We start from the raw sequence: 19,205 nt of genomic DNA, 5'->3' as shown, positions 1-19,205 counted from the left end.
TCGTAGCTCAAACTTTCTAATCTTTTCTGAATGCTTTCAAGTTTCACGACATCCTTCCTATCGCGGGGAGACCAGAATTGAATGCAGTATTCCAAAAGTGGCCGAACCAATGTCCTGTTCAGCCGCAACATGACTTCCCAACTACAAAACGCCTTCTTCACTACCAGGTCTACCGGCCGCTCCACTTTCAAGGAGCTATGAACCTGCAGTCCAATGTCTCTTTGTTCAGCAACACTCCTCAGGACCTTACCATTAAACATACAACTCCCGCCCTGATTTGCCTGTCCAAAATGCAGCACCTCCCATTTATCTAAACTAAGCTCAATCTGCCATTCCTCGGCCCATTTGCCCATCTGATCATTCAAAAAAAAGATGCAGAACTAGAGATCTAAATGTTTACCACTTTTATTAACGGCACACGTGTACACAGACACACAATAAGCAACGGTAAAGAAATACAGATGTCAGTACAGAGATTCTCCTTGGGGATAAAAACATTTCCAGTCGGTTTAGTGATGAAGGAAACAGAGGGTCAGGAATCCCTGCAATTCAGGCCATCAAGCCCACCTCAACCCACCAAAGAGCATCCTACCCAGACTCATGGGTGGCTCGGTGGTTAGAACCGCTGCCTCACAGTGCTAGGGACCCGGGTTCGAAGCCAGCCTCCGGGCCACTGTCTGTGTGGAGTTTGCACATTCTCCCCGTGTCTGCATGGGATTCCTCTGAGTGGCTCCAGTGTGTGCTAAATTACCCACAGTGCCCAGGGATATGTAGTTTAGAGTGGATTGGCCATGCTAAATTACCCATAGTGCCCAGGGATGTGTAGTTTAGAGTGGATTGGCCATGTTAAATTACCCACAGTGCCCAGGGATATGTAGTTTAGAGTGGATTGGCCATGCTAAATTACCCATAGTGCCCAGGGATGTGTAGTTTAGAGTGGATTGGCCATGCTAAATTACCCATAGTGCCCAGGGATGTGTAGGTTAGAGTAGATTGGCAGTGCTAAATTACCCATAGTATCCAGGGATGTGTAGGCTAAGTGCATTAGGCAAACATAGGGTAGGGGAACGGGTCTGGGTGGGTTAGTCTTTGGAGGGTCGGGCCGAAGGGCATAATTCCATACCATAGGGATTCTAATTCTAATTCTCTCGCCTCCCCAACCCCCATCCTATACCCCTGCATTCCACAGGTCTAATTCACTGAACCAACTACGGGCAATTTACCTAACCTGCACATCTTCGGACTGTGTGAGGAAACCTATGCAGACACGGAGGGGAAATGTGTAAACTCCACACACACAGTCGCCTGAGGGTTGAATCGAAACTTGGTCCCTGATGCTTTAAGGCAGCTATGCTAAGCACTGAGCCACCATGCCGCTTCCCCTCCCCCTCCCCCCCCCCCCCCTCCCTCAACAAACTTGTGTTCATTGGTATACCCTGTGTATTCCCAACTAACTAGCTTTTGGACTACAATTCATCATAATATTTCTGAAGATACTTATGTTTCAATAACCTCAACCTCATTCAAATTATGACTTTCTCATAGCATTTATTCCCAATTATGTCCTTCATCTTCTCTCCCTCAATTCCAGAGATGCCAACTGATAAGTTGTTGCAATAACTATACATTTGTCACAACAGAGGTGCTTCGGAAACAGAAGAGGTGAGCTCAGCAGCCTACAGTTCAGCAGGCTTCCAGCCGCACCCGCCAGACCCAAGACCCAACTGCCTGCAAAACTACTGCTCAAACAAAACGACCACCCGAAAAAGCAACCTCTCAACAGTGAGGAAGCAGACCCAACTAGTTCACACCCACCCTCCGAATGGCACCCCACCCAGACTCACCCCCTTACCCTAGCCCTGTATCCCTCCATTTCCTAGGGCTAACCCACCTAGCCTGCACAGCCCTGGGCACTATGGGTAATTTAGCACGGCCAATCCACCCTAACCTACACATCCCTGGGCACTATGGGTAATTTAGCACAGCCAATTCATCTTAACCTGCACATCCCTGGACACTGTAGGACAATTTAGCTCAGCCAATCCACTCTAACCTACACATCCCTAGACCTTATGGGTAAGTTAGCACAGCCGATCCACGCTAACCTGTTCATCCCTAGGCACTATGGGAAATTTAGCATGATCAATCCACCCTAACCTGCACATCCCTTGGGCATTACGGGACAACTTAGCACGCCAATCCACCCTAACCTGCACATCCCTTGGGCACTATGGGACAACTTAGCACGCCAATCCACCCTAACTTGCACACCCCTTGGGCACTACAGGACAACTTAGCACGCCAATCCACCCTAACCTGCACATCCCACAGGCCAACGATGTGCAGGTTAGGGTAGATTAGTCGTGCTAAATTACCCATAATGCCCAGGGATGTGCAGGTTAGAGTGGTTTGGCAGTGCTAAATTACCTATAGTGCCCAAGGATATGTAAGTTAGGGCAGATCGACCATGTTAAATTACCCAGAGTGTCCATTACTGATGAAGGGCTTTTGCCTGAAACATCGATTCTCCTGCTCCTCAGATGCTGCCTGACCTGCTGTGCTTTTCCAGCACCACACTCTTGACTCTAATCTCCAATAGTGTCCAGGGATGTGTAGATTAGGGTGGATTGGCCATGCTAAATAGTCCCGTAGTGCTCAGGGGTGTGCCCGGTTAGGGTGAATTGGCCATGCTAACTTGCACCATCGTGCCCAGGGATGTGCAGGTGAGGGTGGATTGGCCATGCTAAATTACCCATAGTGCCCCAGGGATGTGCAGATGATGAGGGGGGGGAGGAGAAGGCGATGGTGATGGCCTAGCTGTATCATCACTGGACTGTTTATCCCAGAGAGCCCAGGTAATGCTTTTCAGGGACCCTGTTCACATCCCGCCCAGAACAGTGGACTCAGAATTCGAGAAAAGGCCTAAGGGTCTAACAATGACCACGAATCAGGGTGGGACCCATCTGGGTTCATTAATGTTCCTTTTAGGGTCGGAAACATGTCGTCCTAACCCGGTCGGGCCTGTAGACCCACAGCGATGTGATTTGACTCTCTGGGTAATCAGGGAGCGGGGGGGGGGGGGGGGGGGGGGGGCAATAAATTCTGGGCCCAGTCCTCATCCTGGGAACGAGTAAAAGAAAAGGCTGGCAGGAAGCAGCCGAAAGTGGAGGGAGAGGTCCCTTCACTCTGCGTGGCTACTGTGATGTTTGAGGAGGGTGGAGCTCTGGGCGAAGGCCTTGCCACAGATGGAGCAGGAGAAAGGCCTCTCCCCCGTGTGGACCCGCCGGTGCCTCGCCAGGTTGGAGGACTGAGCGAAGGCCTTGCCGCACTCGGGGCAGGGGAAGGGCCTCTCGCCGGTGTGGACCCGCCGATGGGCCAGCAGGGTGCCGGACTGCCGGAACTCCCGGCCGCACTCGGGGCAGGGGAAGGGCCTCTCCCCCGTGTGGAGCCGCCAGTGTTTCTGCAGGCTGGAGGCCTCGGCGAAGGCCGTGCCGCACTCCGGGCAGGCGAAGGGCCTCTCCCCGGTGTGACCGCGCCGGTGGGTCAGCAGGTGGGAGAGCTGGGCGAAACCCCGGCCGCACTCCGGGCAGGCGAAGGGCCTCTCCCCGGTGTGGACCCGCCGGTGGGCCCGCAGGTGGGAGAGCCGGCCGAAGGGCTTGCCGCACTCGGGGCAGGGGAACGGCCGCTCCCCGGAGCGCGGCCGCGCCGCAGGGGGGGGCCGCCCCTCCGCGGCCGGGATGGGAGCGCCGGTGGGCCAGGAGGGCGGAGGAGTTCCCGAAGGCCCTCCCGCACTCGGGGCAGCGGAAGGGCCTCTCCCCGGTGTGGACCCGCCGGTGGGTCAGCAGGTGGGAGGAATCACTGAAGCCCTTGCCGCACTCGGGACAGGAGAAGGGCCACTCCCCGGTGTGGAGCCGCCGGTGGGTGACCAGCGAGGACGAGTTGGTGAAGCCCTTGCCGCACTCGGGGCAGGCGAACGGCCGCTCCCCGGTGTGACCGCGCCGGTGGATCTCCAGCCTGGACGGCGCTTTGAAGCCCTTCCCGCAGTCCGCACATCGCCACGGTCTCTCCATGGTGCAGGGGGTGGTAGGAGGGGGAGGGGTGACCCCACACTCACTCCGATCTGACCCCCCGCGGACCCTGAACACACTCTCCCCTCTGCGAGTGGCAAGATACTTTCTCAGGCCAGTCAAAGGTGGGTATGTACCTTGGTTATTTTCACAGTGGCACAGATGTTTCAAATCTTATCAAGGAGGCAGAGTGCGGACATCATTTCTCCTTCCAGATCGGAAGCCTCATGACAATCAGACACCAAGTAGACTTCAGCGCCACTGCTGCTCCTCAACGGGATGGTCGGTTTGCAATCTGTCTGCAAGTCGTTCCTTCTTAACATCCTGCAAAAGGTGATCACACTGTCAAGTCCAGGGTATAAATTCAAAACAAATAAGTCTGTCCTCTCCCGTCCAGAATCCCTACAGTGCTGAAACAGGTCCAACAGGTCCACACCGACCCTCCGAAGAGTTACCCATCCAGACCCATTCCCCTATTATTCTACTTTTATGACTAACTAACGCACATCCCTGGGCACTATGGGTAATTTAGCACGGCCAATCCACCCTAACCGGCAAATCCCTGGGCACTATGGGTCATTTAGCACGGCCAATCCACCCTAACCGGCAAATCCCTGGGCACTATGGGTCATTTAGCATGGCCAATCCACCCTAACCTGCACATCCCTGGGCACTAGGGGTAATTTAGCACGGCCAATCCACCCTAACCTCCACATCCCTGGGCACTAGGGGTAATTTAGCACGGCCAATCCACCCTAACCTCCACATCCCTGGGCACTATGGGTAATTTAGCACGGCCAATCCACCCTAACCTCCACATCCCTGGGCACTAGGGGTAATTTAGCATGGCCAATCCACCCTCACCTGTACATCCCTGGGCACTATGGGGATATTGGAACATAGAACATTCCAGCGCACTACAGGCCCTTCAGCCCTCGATGTTGTGCCGACCTGTGGAACCAATCTTAATTTAATTCAAATTCCACCGTCTGCTGTGGCGTGATTTGAACCCGGGCCCCCAGAACATTATCTGTGTCAAGAGTCAATAGAAAATACCACTAAGCCATTGCCTCCCGCCCTCAGGGTGCACTGTCGGACGGAGACACAATCTGAACGTGCAGCAAGTGCTGGTGGCGGGGAGTCCTGGTGGCTTGGAACTCAGCGCTCAGGAGGCCGGTGAAAGCACAGGGGAGCAACGAATTCAAAACGAGATGGGCAACGTGAGATGAAACAGACTGCTGAATGAAGAATCACTGCAGGCACAAGTGCTGAATGGACTCATTGCACGTTCCAACACCATAGCTAAAAGACTACATTATGAATTTAGAAATTTATTTAACATATTTTACTTGAGGAACATTAGTATTTATATAGTACATAGTTAATGCATTTTTAACACTACACAAGTTATAAAATCATGAGGGGCATGGAGAGGATAAATACACAAGGTATTTTCTTTGTGGTGGGGGGAGTCCAGAACTAGAGGGCATAGGTTTAGAGTGAGAGGCGGGAAAGATTTAAAAGGGACCTCAGGGGCAACTGTTTCACTCAGAGGGTGGTGCATATGTGGAATGAGCTGCCAGAGGAAGTGGTGGAGGCTGGTACAATTACAACATTTAAAAGGCATCCGGATGGGTACATGAATGAAAAGGGTTTCAAGTGATGTCGGCCAAGTGCTGTCAAATGGGCCTAGATTAGGTTAGAACATCTGGTCAGCATGGACAAGTTGGACCGCAGGGTCTGTTTCTGTGCTGTACATCTCTATGACTCTAAGTCTCTGTCTGATGTTACCTTACAGTTCCCTCAAAGCCAGCCACCTCCCGGGGAAATAATTGTAAACATCAGGTGAGAGGCCATCCTTTTAGCGAGACAAATAAATGCACCGTGTTGAGGGAGGAAAAGAATTTCAACGTCTTCAAAAGAGAGACCTAGACCAACCTTTCCCAGAGTCTACCTCCTCCCTGGATTCAATTCCTTTCCTTTCAGATCCTGCAAGGCAACACTTTAACCCCAGGATCAGAAAATGGGGTGACAAAAGAGAGTGCTGCGCTCACAGATGTTGGCCAGAGGAAGTTGCAGCCTGAGGTGAAGCTTAATCTTCATTCAGAGAGAGAGAGGAGCAGCACATTCAGAAGCCCATAGTCCAACTTCCGCATTCAGACAATAGGGAGGGCTCGGATTGGCAGGAGGACCGGACACCTTCCGGTCCTCCAAAGTTTACTATTGGTCCATCGGGGCGCAGCCCTTTGTGACGACACAAACCCCGATCGCCCAACACATGCGCCGTCCGCCCAACCCCCCACCCCGGAAGACAGGAATCCTAGAAGGTTTTGTTGCAGTCTGTCCCAGTCTTGTTTGGAAGGGCAGCACTTTGCAACCAGGCGTATTTTCAAATAGGGACCAGCATCAATGCACCTCCCCCCTCAGGGACACACACACACACACACACACGCTGCTGCATTTCATCCTGCTTCATTCCGGGCACCAGCTCCTTCCTTTGGTGTTGGCATCAAATCCGTTGGGATATGGGCCAAGCGCTGGCAATTGGGACTGAATTAATTTAGGATCGGCATGGACGAGTTGGACCGAAGGGTCTGTGTCCCTGCTGTATATCTCTGTGAGTCTAAGTGGTCAGTGTCAAGTAACAAAGGCAAAGGTGTAAATGGTTTGTTCACGTTCCAGAATTAGAGGGGCGTAGGTTTAGGGTGAGAGGGGAAAGATATCAAAGAGACCTAAGGGGCAACATTTTCACACAGAGGGTGGTACGTGTGTGGAATGAGCTGCCAGAGGAAGTGGTGGAGGCTGGTACAATTGCAACATTTAATAGGCATCTAATGGGCCAAGTGGACGAGATGTGGAGCAGCGCTCAAAGACCCTCCACTAAATCTGGCTCCTTCTGAAATACTGTGTGCAGTTCTGGCCACCCTGCTATTGGAAGGATACTATTAAACTGGAGAGGGTTCAGAAAAGGATTTCCCAGGATATTGCTGGGAATAGAGGGTTTGAATTATAAGGAGGGCCTGGGAATTTTTTTTCACTGGAGAGTAGAAGATTGAGATGTGACCTTGTAGAGGTTTATAAAATCATGGGGGGCATGGATAGGGTGAACAGCAAGGATCTTTTCCTCAGGGTGGGGGAGTTCAAAACCATGGCGGGGGGGGGGGCATATTTTATGGTGAGAGGAGAAAGATTTAAAAAGGACACGATTTTACACAGAGGGTATAGTTCGTGTGTGGAATGCGCTTCCAGAGGAACTGGTGGACGTGAGTCCAGTCACAACGTTTAAAAGATGTTTGGATAAGTACACGACCAGGAAATGTTTGGAGGGATATTGTCCAAACGGAGGCATTTGGGACTAGTTTAGTTTGGGAACATGGTCGATGTAGATTGGTTGGTCAGAAGAGCCTGTTTATGTGCTGGATGACTCTAAGTTATGAATAGTGGGAAATGTCTGCACAAAATACAGTTACCCGCTCGAAAGCATCAGACGATCCACCAAACCATGGTTCATGTCACACATTCTAACTGGTGACTAAACATTTAAATCTGAGTAGCTCAATGGTTTAGCACTGCTGCTTCACGGTGCTAGGGACCCGGGTCGATCCCACCCTCAGGCGACTGTCTATATAGTGTTTGCACATTCTCCCTTTCTTCCCCTCTACCCCCCTCCACTCCCAAATCCGTGTCTGCATGGGGTTTCCTCTAGTTTCCTCCCACAGTCCAAAAAGTATGTGGGTCAGGGTGGATTGTCTGCGCTAAATTGTCCCGTAGCACCCTGGGATGTGGGAGCTAGCTGGATTAGCTACGGTAAATGTGGGTTACAGGGATACAGTGGGTTGTTCTTCCGAGGGTCAGTGCTGATTTGTTGGGCTGAATGGCCTCTATCTGGCCTGTAGGAATTCTGTGATTCTAATCACTGTCTGTTCAAACACCTTCACAAGTGTGGATTTTGCTACAGTTAAGCGGGATAAACTGATCCTGATGAAAATACCTGCCAAGTGAACATAGTTTCCTCATCGTATTAACTTGTAGTTCAAATGCCCAACTTTCAATTAGCTCTCGCTGAATGGCATAGAGTCATAGAGATGCTGTAGCATGGAAACAGACCTTCAGTCCAACCTGTCTGTGCCGACCCAGATATCCTAACCTAATCTCGTCCCAGTACTTGGCCCATATCCCTCTAAACCCTTCCCATTAGATGCCTATTAAACATTGTAGTTGAATCAGCCTCCAGCACTTCCTCTGGCAGCACATTCCATACACACACTACCCTCCGTGTGAACAAGCTGCCCTTGTCCCTTTTATATCTTTCCTCTCTGACCCTAAACCTATGCCCCTCTAGTTCTGGAATCCTACACCTTGGGGAAAGGACCTGCTAAATTATGGTTGATCAGAAGATGCAGGTCTGAACCCTGACTGAGGAATTTGACCTAAGAGTCACCACAGTCAGGATCCTGATCTCCTCCTGAAAGGTTTATCGACTAGTCATGGCAGGGTTTTTCGCTCTGACCTGAACCTATGTGGAGATCCCTGTTTGGGAGGGTCACGTGTACACAGCTCCCTACCCCAATAAATTACAGACTCTCTACCTCCCTTTCTATTACTGCTGGTCAATTCATCAAAGGGGGGTCCATCTAGAATCCCTACAGTGTGGAAACAGGCCTTTTGGCCCAACAAGTCCACACCAACCCTACGAAGGGTAACCCACCCAGACCCATTCCCCTACCCTACCCTATATTTACCCCTGACTAATTCACCTAGCCTACACATTCCTGGACACTATGGGTAATTTGGCATGGCCAATCCACCCTAACATCTTGGACTGTGGGAGGAAACCCACACAGACACTGGGAGAATGTGCAAACTCCACACATTCAGTTGCCCTGAGGCTGGAATCGAACCCGGGTCCCTGATGCTGTAACACAGAGGCACAAACCACTGAACCAATACGCCACCAATTTTCACCTACCATTTCTCATTCTTGTATATTTGTGCTATGTAACATCCATCTTAACATTGAACAGTGCAGCACAGTACAGGCCCTTCAGCCCTCGATGTTGTGCCAACCTTTGATCCTATTCTAAGATCAAACTAACCTGCACACCCTACATTTTACTGTCATAGACTTAGGAAACTATCCACATGTTCTGTCTTTATTCCTTTACAGCTTGACTCTCTCCCTTATAAAACTAAGGCTCAGTGGTTAGCACTGCTGCCTCACGGTGCTAGGGGACCTGGGTTCGATTCCAGCCTTGGGCTATTGTCTTTGTAGAGTTTGCACATTCTCCCCTGTGTCTGCATGAGTTTCCTCTGGCTGTGCTAGTTTTCTCCCACAGTCCAAAGATGTGCAGGTTAGGGCGCATTGGACGTGCTAAATTGCCCATAGTGTCCAGGGATGTGCAGGTGTAGCGCATTAGTGTGGGGTAAATGTCGAGCAATAAGGGTGTGGGTGGGTTACTCTTCGGAGGGTTGGTGTGGACTTGTTAGGCCGAGTGACTTGTTTCCACACTGTAAGGATTCCATGCTCTCATTCATTCAATGTTTGTATTCACTGACTCATTCATTCATCCGAGAATTTTTAAAAAAGTAAAACTGAGCTGTTATGGAGTTGTACAGCACAGAAACAGACCCTTCAGTTCAACTCGTCCAGATGTCCTAACTTAATCTAGTCCCCTTTGCAGCACTTGGCCCATATGGGTGGCACTGCTGCCTCACAGTGCCAGAGACCTGGGTTCAATTCCCGCCTCAGGCGACTCTCTGTGTGGAGTTTGCACATTCTCCACGTGTCTGTGTGGGTTTCCTCCGGGTGCTCCGGTTTCCTCCCACAGTCCAAAAATGTACAGGTTAGGTGAATTGGCCATGCTAAATTGTCTGTAGTGTTAGGTGAAGGGGTAAATGTAGGGGAATGGGTCTGGGGTGGGTTGCGCTTCGGTGTGGACTTGTTGGGCCAAAGGGCCTGTTTCTCCACTGTAAGTAATCTAAACCCTTCCAATTCGTGTCCCCATCCAGATGCCTTTTAAATGTTAGAAAATTACACAACACCAGGTTCTAGTCCAACAGGTTTATTTAGAATTATAAGCTTTCGGATTGCTGCTCCTTCGTCAGGGAGCTAGTGCGACAGGAACATATGATACAGACTTACAGTAAAAGATCAAACAACTGATGCGATGTGTTGAACAAACCTAGATTTCTGTTAAGTCTGTAATCACTTAGAATGGGGGTGCAGTTTCTGATTGATTATTATGTAAATCCCAGAACTTCTGTCAAGTCACTGCCCCGAGTTAACTTAAGGATTTATCAGTGGATAAAAAAAGTGTCGTAATTGTACCAGCCTCCATCCCCTGGCATCTCTTTCCATACATGCACTGCTCTCTGGGTGAAAAGGTTGCCCCTCAGGTCCCTTTTAACCCTCTCACCTTAAAACCCTCTAGTTCTGGGCTCCCCCACTCCAGGGAAAATACCTTATCGCTTTTCCCTCATGATTTTATAAATCTCTCTCAGGCCGCCGATGCTCCAGGGAAAACAGCCCCGGCTGACTCAGCCTCTTCCTGTAGCTCAAACCCTCCAATGTCCTTGTAGATCTTTTCCAAACCCTTTCAAGTTTCACGACATCCTTCCTGCAGCAGGGAGAGCAGAATTGCACGCAGTATTCCAAAAGCAGCCTGACCAATGTCCTGTACGGCCGCAACATGATGTCCCAACTCCACTACTCAATGCTCTGACTTTGTCTTTTCTGTTAATTAGTTTTGTTTCAACCTTTCCCTGCCAAAAACAGTCCACTCTTTTGTTTTTGTCTGTCTTGTTTCAAACGTCCCTCGCCATTGGCTGGCCAGTACTGCACCTCCCTTGACTGACCCATTCAAAATCCGCCCAGTTGCTGGTACCTGAGCAGAATATACTCTGGTATTAGGATGTCAGCAGTGTTCCTCCAGCAACAATATACCTGCCTTTATCTTTCCAGACCAGTTGCCTTGAGCAAATGTTCCCCTTGAAAGTAGAGTTGTAGACAGACAGGATAGTGAAGAAGGCGCCAGTGAACTGTATGCTTTCCAATATTGGTCAGTGCATTGAGTACAGGAGGTCATGTTGCGGCTGTACAGGACATTGGTTAGGGCAACGTTTGGAATATTGTGAGCAGTTCTGGTCTCCCTGCTACAGGAAAGATGTTGTGAAACTTGAAAAGGTTCAGAAAAGATTTACAAGGACGTTGCCAGGGTTTGGGCTACGGGGAGAGGCTGAACAGGCTGGGGCTGTTTTCCCTGGAGCGTCAGAAGCTGAGAGGTGACCTTAAAGAGGTTCATATAATCCTGAGGGGCATGGATAGGGGAAATAAACAAAGTCTTTTCCCTGGGGTGGGGGAGTCCGGAACTGGAGAGGGTTTAGGGTGAGAGGGGAAAGATATAAAAGGAGGGACAACTTTTTCATGCAGAGGGTGGTACGGGTATGGAACAGGCTGCCAGAGGATGTGATGGAGGCTGGTACAATTACAACATTTAAGAGGCATCTGGATGGGTATATGAATAGGAAGGGTTTGGAGGGATATGGGCTGGGTGGTGGCAGGTGGGACTAGATTGGGTTGGGATATCTGGTTGGCATGGACGGGTTGGACCAGAGGGTCTGTTTCCATGCTGTACATCTCTATGACTCTATGGCATAAAAGATAATCAGAGGGTTAGATAGGGTGGACAGGGAGAGCCTTTTCCCTCCAATGGTGACGGCTAGCATGAGGGGACATAGCTTTAAATTGAGGGGTGATAGATACAGGACAGACATCAGAGGTAGGTTCTTTACTCACGGAGTAGTAGGGGTATGGAATGCCCTGCCTGCAACTGTAGTGGACTCACCAACTTTAAGGGCATTTAAATGACCATTAGATAAACATATGGACGAAAATAGATGGGGATGGGCTTCAGCGTGGTATGACAGGTCGGCGCAACATTGAGGGCCAAAGGGCCTGTACTGCTCTGGAATGTTCTACGTTGTACATGAGGGTAAGCTAGCTAGTAATATAAAAGAAGATTGCAAGAGTTTTTTTTTAAAGATCTATAAAAGGTAACCATGCAACTGCTTGTTCTGTGGCGCTGTGGAGTCCGTGGACCATGTGTATATTGGGTGTGGGCGTTTGCACTCCCTTTTTGATTTTCTCAGAAACCTTCTCCTCTGCTTTTGGCTGCACTTCAGTCCCACGCTCCTGATCTTCGGGCACCCGGTACGGAGGAGGGAGGGCAGGTCCGAAGACCTCCTCGTGGGTCTGCTCCTGGGCTTGGCCAAACTGGCCATCAACAGGTCCAGGCAGCGGGCCGTGGAGGGGGTCGTTAGGGCCGACTGCCTGCCCCTCTTCCGGGGTTACGTTAGAGCCCGGGTGTCCTTGGAGAAGGAGCACGCGGTGTCCACCAACACCCTGGAGTCGTTCAGGGAGAGGTGGGTGCCGCAGGGAGTGGAGTGCATCATTTCCCCCTCCAACTCTATTTTGATTTCGTCACTACCCTCCCCTTCACTGTTTTGATCACACAGCATTGCCCTTTGATGTGAAGGGCAGTGCTTGTCACGGGCCACTTGGGTATTTTCCTATCTTCCTGGTGGTGGGAATTGAATAAAGATTCGTGCACTTTGTGTCTTTCACTGTGTCTCACACCTGCACACACACAACATGGGTGCTGGGGAAAAATGAGCACTACCGCAGTTAGGCGGGAGTGTGGGGGTTAATTAGAAAAAAAAACAGGAGTGTATCACGCAGCATTGCCCTTTTAAAAGAATAGGAAACAAGAATTAGAAACAGAAAGACAAAGGAAAACAGAAATACAAGGAAATGAAAGGTAACCATGGTGTGGGGGGGTGTGGGGGGTGGAGGTGGAGGTGAGCACTGCTGCCTCACAGCGCCAGAGATCTGGGATCAATTCCTGCCTCGGGCAACTGTCTGTGTGGAGTTTGCACATTCTCCCCCCCCCACCCCCGTGTCTGCGTGGGTTTCCTCCGGGTGCTCCGGTTTCCTCCCACAGTCCAAGGATGTGCAGGTTAAGTGAATTGGCCGTGCTAAATTGCCCGTAGTGTTAGGTGGATTAGTCAGCAATAAATGTAGGGGGGGGGGGGTGGGTTGCTCTCCGGAGGGTCGGTGTGGACTTGTTGGGCCGAAGGGCCTCTTTCCACACCATAGGGAATCTAATCTAAAGTTAAAAATCACGCAACACTGGGTTATAGTCGACAGATTTATTTGGAAGCACCAGCTTTTGGAACACTGCTCTTTCGTCAGATTGTGGAGCAGGATCATAAGACACAGAATAGAACATAGAACATTCCAGCGCAGTACAGGCCCTGCGGCCCTTGATGTTGTGCCGACCTGTCATTCCAACCTGAAGCCTATCTAACCTACACTATTCCATGTACGTCCATTTATAATAAAATTTAGAGTAAAAGATCAGTGTCACACAATCGAAACGAAACCTGCAATCCATTCTAAAAAATGAAAGACTTAGCAGCATCACATGCACACACTCATTCTCTTTCTCTACCTTCCTCTCACACCCACTCACTCACACACACAGTACCTCTCTCTCTCACACTTGCACATCCCCTGCATACACACACGCACAGCCTCTGTATACACACACATTCTCTACCCCTCACACCCACACAAAAACATACATAAGTCAATGGGGTGAATTTGCAGAATTATATTTGCAAATACATTCTATTTTTGCTCAAAAAGTATCCAACCTGCGGGCAGTCAATTATATATAACATTTTATAAATTGAACTGGCGCTCCAAGGCTGCAGAGCAAGTTGCGGAAATGGAGCCAGTGTCAATTTAGCAGAGCTTTGCCAGCATGGACCCTATGAGCCGAAGAGCCTCTCAGCACCCTCCACGATCCTCTGAGACGTTTCAACTTCCCCGGAGCTTCAGGACATTGGGGAGGTGGGCTGGAAAAGCACCGAGATTTACCCACACGCAAGTGTTCCGGTGACCTGACTGTGGAAAAGAGTGCTCTGACCTGTTGAAAACCTGATAGTCTGCCGCAGGTCATTTGTCTGCACATTTCCACGTGTGGTGCAACTGATTATCCGAACGATGGGAGTATCTCGATCGGATAACTGATCTATCGTACGCACGCGGTAATTTGAGTGCCAGTTATCAAACATTTCACACAGATGATCCCTGGAATGGTAGGCCTAACATACCATGAATGGCTGAGGATCCTGGGATTGTATTCATTCGAGTTCAGAAGGTTAAAGGAGAGATCTAATAGTAATTTACAAGAGAATGCATGGCTTAGAAAGGGTGGACGCTGGGAAGTTGTTTCCATCAGGCGGGGAGACTAGAACCCGCGGGCACAGCCTTAGAATTAGAGGGGGTCAACTTAGAACGGAAATGAGGAGACATGTCTTCAGCCAGAGAGTGGTGGGCCTGTGGAATTCACTGTCACGGAGCGCAGTGGAGGCCGGGACGTTGAATGTCTTCAAGGCAGAGACTGATAATATCTTAATCTCGCAAGGAATTAAGGGATATGGGGCGGGTGCAGGTGAAATGCCCATCAGCCATGATTAAATGGTAGAGTGGACGCAATGGCCTTACTTCCACCCCTATTTCTTATGGTCATCCCGCAATACGCGCCATAATACCGTTTAACTGATGACGGAGTTGCCTAATGCCATTTTTACGGGACCTTGAGATCTTGTTCGGAAAATCCAAAATTCAGATAATTGCCATCCGGATAATCGAGGTTGTAATGTACATGACACTGTATTGTCAGATTAGAGATACATAGGTTTTCGAAAAACTTTTCCATTCACAGGAAGAGGGCGCAAGGATAGGTCTGGAGTCAGACATAGGCCGGACAAGGTAAGGAAGGCAGTTTCCTTCCCTAAAAGGGCATTAGTGAACCAGATGGGATTTTCCCAACAATCGACAATGGATTCGTGGTCATCACCCGACTCCCAAATACAGACTTTTCTTGAATTCATATCCCTTCGTCAGGATTTGAACCCGGGATGTTGCCTGGATATCTGGATTAAAAGTCCAGGGGTTACGCTGCAAGGAAGTCACCTCCCCGATCTCAGGAAAAGCATTATTCCAACAGCGACAGGTCATAACCCAGGATGTCCTACCTATCGGGAAGGTGGATGTGCACGGATTGCGTGGGCCACTGGCAGTATTAGGCTGAAAGGGTTCTTTAAGGTCAAAATGAATACCTGCACACGAAAGGCAGCACAGTGGCTAGCCTCGCAGCACCAAGGTCCCAGGTTCAATTCCAGCCTCAGGTGACTGTGTGGGCTTTACACGTTTTGCCCCCTCATGTCTGTGCGGATTTCCTCCCACAGTCCAAACACCCATAGTGCCCAGGGATGTGCAGATTAGGGGGAAATTGGCCATGCTAAATTACCTAGTACACAGGGATATGCAGGTTAGGGTGAATTGGCTATGCTAAATTACCCATAGTGCAGGTTAGAGTGGATCGGCTGTGAGAAATGCAGGGTTACAGGAACAGGGGACAAGTCTGGGAGAGTTACCCTTCAGAGGTAAAGTGTGGACTTGTTGGGCCAAATGACCTGCTATAAAACATGCACTCCAATGCAAATCAAAGTTTATCACTTCATCTACTTTAGGGACATACAAACTGCTCGCATTCCACTAGTGAGCATCCCAGATGTCCACCGAATTTGAACAAAGTGCTTTTCCTCCCTTGGTCATCCAGACCACCCCCATTCCACTGCTCTAAACCCCCCCCCCCCCCCCTTCCCTCCCAATGCAATAATGACAGAGTCCCCCTTGTCCTCACCTACTACCCCACCAGTCTACACTCCAACGCATCATCCTTAAACACTTCCACCAACTCCAAATAGACCCCACCACCAAGAACATCTTCCCCTCCACACCCCTCTCTGCCTTCCACAAGGACCATTCCCTTCGACAGTCCTTGACTTGCATCACTCGCCTCACCGATCCCCCGAACTGCATGTACCTCTTCCGGCCTCTTTTTCCATGTGTTCCTCTTCAATTGCTTATTGCCATGCACAATTAACCCTCCCACTTCATCCACTGTCCGAATGAACATGGTTCAGTCCCGGATGTGATTCTCAGCAGCAAGAACAGCAGAATCCAAATGCAGTCTTCACTGATGAACTCTGCTGTCTCCGCAGCTTGTATGACTGGATACCCCCCCACCCCATCTCTCTCTCTCTCTCACACACACACACAGAGCAGGTGAATGGTTTCTCCCTGGTGTGCACTCGCTGGTGTTTCAGCACAGCAGATGAATCCCCGAATCCTTTCGCCTACAGAGTGCTGGGGAATGGTCGCTCCCCAGTCTCAAACGCGCCGGTGGATCAACGGTCAGGCCGACTGAGTGAATCCCTTCTCGAACTCAGAACAAGTGGACTGTCTCTCCCCGGTGTGAAGTTGCTGGTGTGCGAGAAGGGAAGAGGAGAGAGCAAATCCCTTCCCGCACTCGGAGCAGGTGAACGGCCTCTCCCTGGTGTGCACTCGCTTGTGCGCCACCAGTGAACAAGACTGCGTGAATGCCTTCCCACAGTCAGAGCAGGTGAACGGCCGCTCCCCGGTGTGAACCCGCCGGTGTGTCAGCAGCGAAGAAGACAAAGTGAATCTCTTCCCACAATCGGAGCAAGTGAACGGCCTCTCCCCGGTGTGCACTCGCCGGTGTCTCCGCAGGTAGGAGAAGTGGGTGAAACGCTTCCCACAGTCAGAGCAGGTGAACGGCCTCTCCCCGGTGTGAATGTGCTGGTGCACCAGCAGCTTGGACGATGAACTGAATCCCTTCCCGCACTCGGAGCAGGTGAAGGTCCTCTCCCCGGTGTGCACCTGCTTGTGCGCCACCAGGGAAGAGGACTGAGTAAATCCCTTCCCGCAATCCGAGCAGGTGAACGGCCTCTCCCCGGTGTGCACCCGCTGGTGAGCCACCAGCGAGGAGGACCGAGTGAATCTCTTCCCGCAATCCGTGCAGGTGAACGGCCTCTCCCCGGTGTGAACTCTCCGGTGTCTCCGCAGGTCAGAGGAAATATTGAACCCCTTCCCGCAGTCAGAGCAGGTGAACAGCCTCTCCCCGGTGTGGACACGCCGGTGTGACAGCAGGTGGCACGACTCAGTGAACCCCTTCCCGCAGTCAGTGCAGGTGAACGGCCTCTCCCCGGTGTGTAGTCGCTGGTGCTTCAGCAGGTAGAACGACTCGGTGAACCCCTTCCCGCACTGGGTGCAGGTGAACGGCCTCTCCCCGGTGTGGACCCGCCGGTGCGCCAGCAGCCTGGACGACGCACTGAACCCCTTCCCGCACTCGGAGCAGGTGAACGGCTGCTCGCCGGTGTGGACCCGCTGGTGCGCCAGCAGCGACGAAGACCGAATGAATCCCTTCCCACAGTCGGAGCAAGTGAACGGCCTCTCCCCGGTGTGCACTCTCCGGTGTCTCTGCAGGTCGGAGGAAAAAGTGAACCCCTTCCCGCAGTCTGTGCAGGTGAACGGCCTCTCCCCGGTGTGGACCCGCCGGTGACGCTCCAGCTCAGAGGGAAACCGGTACCGTTTCCCACAGTCCCCACACTGCCATGGCTTCTCCACGGTGCTGTTGTCCTTGTGTCCCTCCAGGTTGGATGATGAACTGGAGCCTGAAGTGCCCCACACACACAGAACCCCTTGATAGTGTCTCCTGGAGGAATGTTATTGCAGCAGCAGCAGCAGCAATAACTTCCGCATTCAGACAATGGGAGTGCTCTGATTGGCTGGAGGACCAGGGCGCTTCCGGTCCTCCAGCGCTGTCTATTGGACAGTCCGAATGCTGAGCTGCCGCGGGCCAGCCAATAGGAGCCGCGCCTGTTCCGGACAAAGGGCCACGCGCTGCCCCTCGTGCTGAGGGAGCTGGAGGAGGGGAGGGCACTTTACAACAAATCCCTTCCCTTCATTGTCCTCCAAGGCACGTGTTCACACAAAGCCCAGGGTTTCATTGTAACCTCACACTCCCTGAGACTTCCTCATCTGGCCCAACATCTGTGAGCACCACACTCTCTGTTCCCATCCTGGGGTTAAACTGTTCATGTACAGGAGCTTGAGGGAAAGGGAGTGAATCAAAGGAGAGGGGGACAGACTCTGGAAAGGTTGGTCGAGGTCTCTCTCAAAGATGTTGATATTGCTCCCTGGTCAAAATGAATACAAACAGAAATGTGCGCTTCAACACAAAGCAACTTTATTCACTTAATATCCTTTAAGTACATGCAAAGTAATGAATGACTCTGTTAGCTTAAAAGACTTTTAATACAGTCAACAAGTCAGTCTCACTGCGTTGGCTTCAAATCTGAGTCCTCTGGGTGACAGCTGTCACGTGGAGCTCTATTTCCGTTCCCATGATCTGGTCTCTCAAAACCCAGTCAGAGGGTGAATGTCTCTCGAGCTGGGAGAAGTCCCCAGTGTTAATACTGTTCTGACTCGGTACGTGCTGTACTGCAGTCCCTGAGTACCTTTCCCACTCATTCCTTTGTGCACAAACAGGTGGGTGGGTCTCTGTGCCTTTGCTCGACAGTCTGTTCCCAAGACCAGCCAAGGTCACTGCAGTTACCTTCCAACCAGAACGGCCTGTGTTTACCTGAAGCCCTTTATCACGTATTTCCCCTTCAATTGCTTACTGCTATACACAATTAACCCTTAACACTCTGGGTTGGAGATATTTTGCCCCCTCAGTAAATATATTTACTCAGGGTTCCATTACGTAAAAATCCATGGACAGTTAGCCAATGGGATGGGAAATCAGCTTGACGGTAGGAGACAGAGGGTGGTGGTAGAGGATTGGTATTCAGACTGGAGACCTGTGACCAGCGGTGTGCTGCAAGGTTCAGTTCTAGATCAACTGTTATTTGTCATTTATATAAACGCTTTGGGTGAGACTATAGCAGCAATAGTTAGTAGGTTCGTGGGTGACACCAAAATTGCTGATAAAGTTTAAGGTAAAGAAGGCGATCTGAGAGTACAATAGGACCTTGATCAGCTGAGCCGAGGAATGGCAAAGAGAGTTTAATTAAAAGAAATGTAAGGTGCTGCATTTTGCTCAGACAAACCAAGGCAGGACTTACTCAGGTGGAGGGTGTTGTTAAACAGAGAGACTAGGGATGCAGGTACAAAGTTCCTTGAAAGTGGCGTCGCAGGTA

At 50.8% G+C, this 19,205-nt stretch overlaps 1 pseudogene; it reads right to left on the bottom strand.

The window, feature by feature from the left end:
- Positions 1-389: 389 nt before the first annotated feature.
- LOC140460034 (uncharacterized) lies at positions 390-17,727 on the bottom strand (annotated as a pseudogene).
- Between the last annotated feature and the right edge of the window lie 1,478 nt (positions 17,728-19,205).

The sequence above is a fragment of the Chiloscyllium punctatum genome, chromosome 36 (genome assembly GCF_047496795.1).
Source record: "Chiloscyllium punctatum isolate Juve2018m chromosome 36, sChiPun1.3, whole genome shotgun sequence".
Classification (NCBI taxonomy): Eukaryota; Metazoa; Chordata; class Chondrichthyes; order Orectolobiformes; family Hemiscylliidae; genus Chiloscyllium; species Chiloscyllium punctatum.
This window is presented reverse-complemented; position numbering and strand designations above follow the sequence as displayed.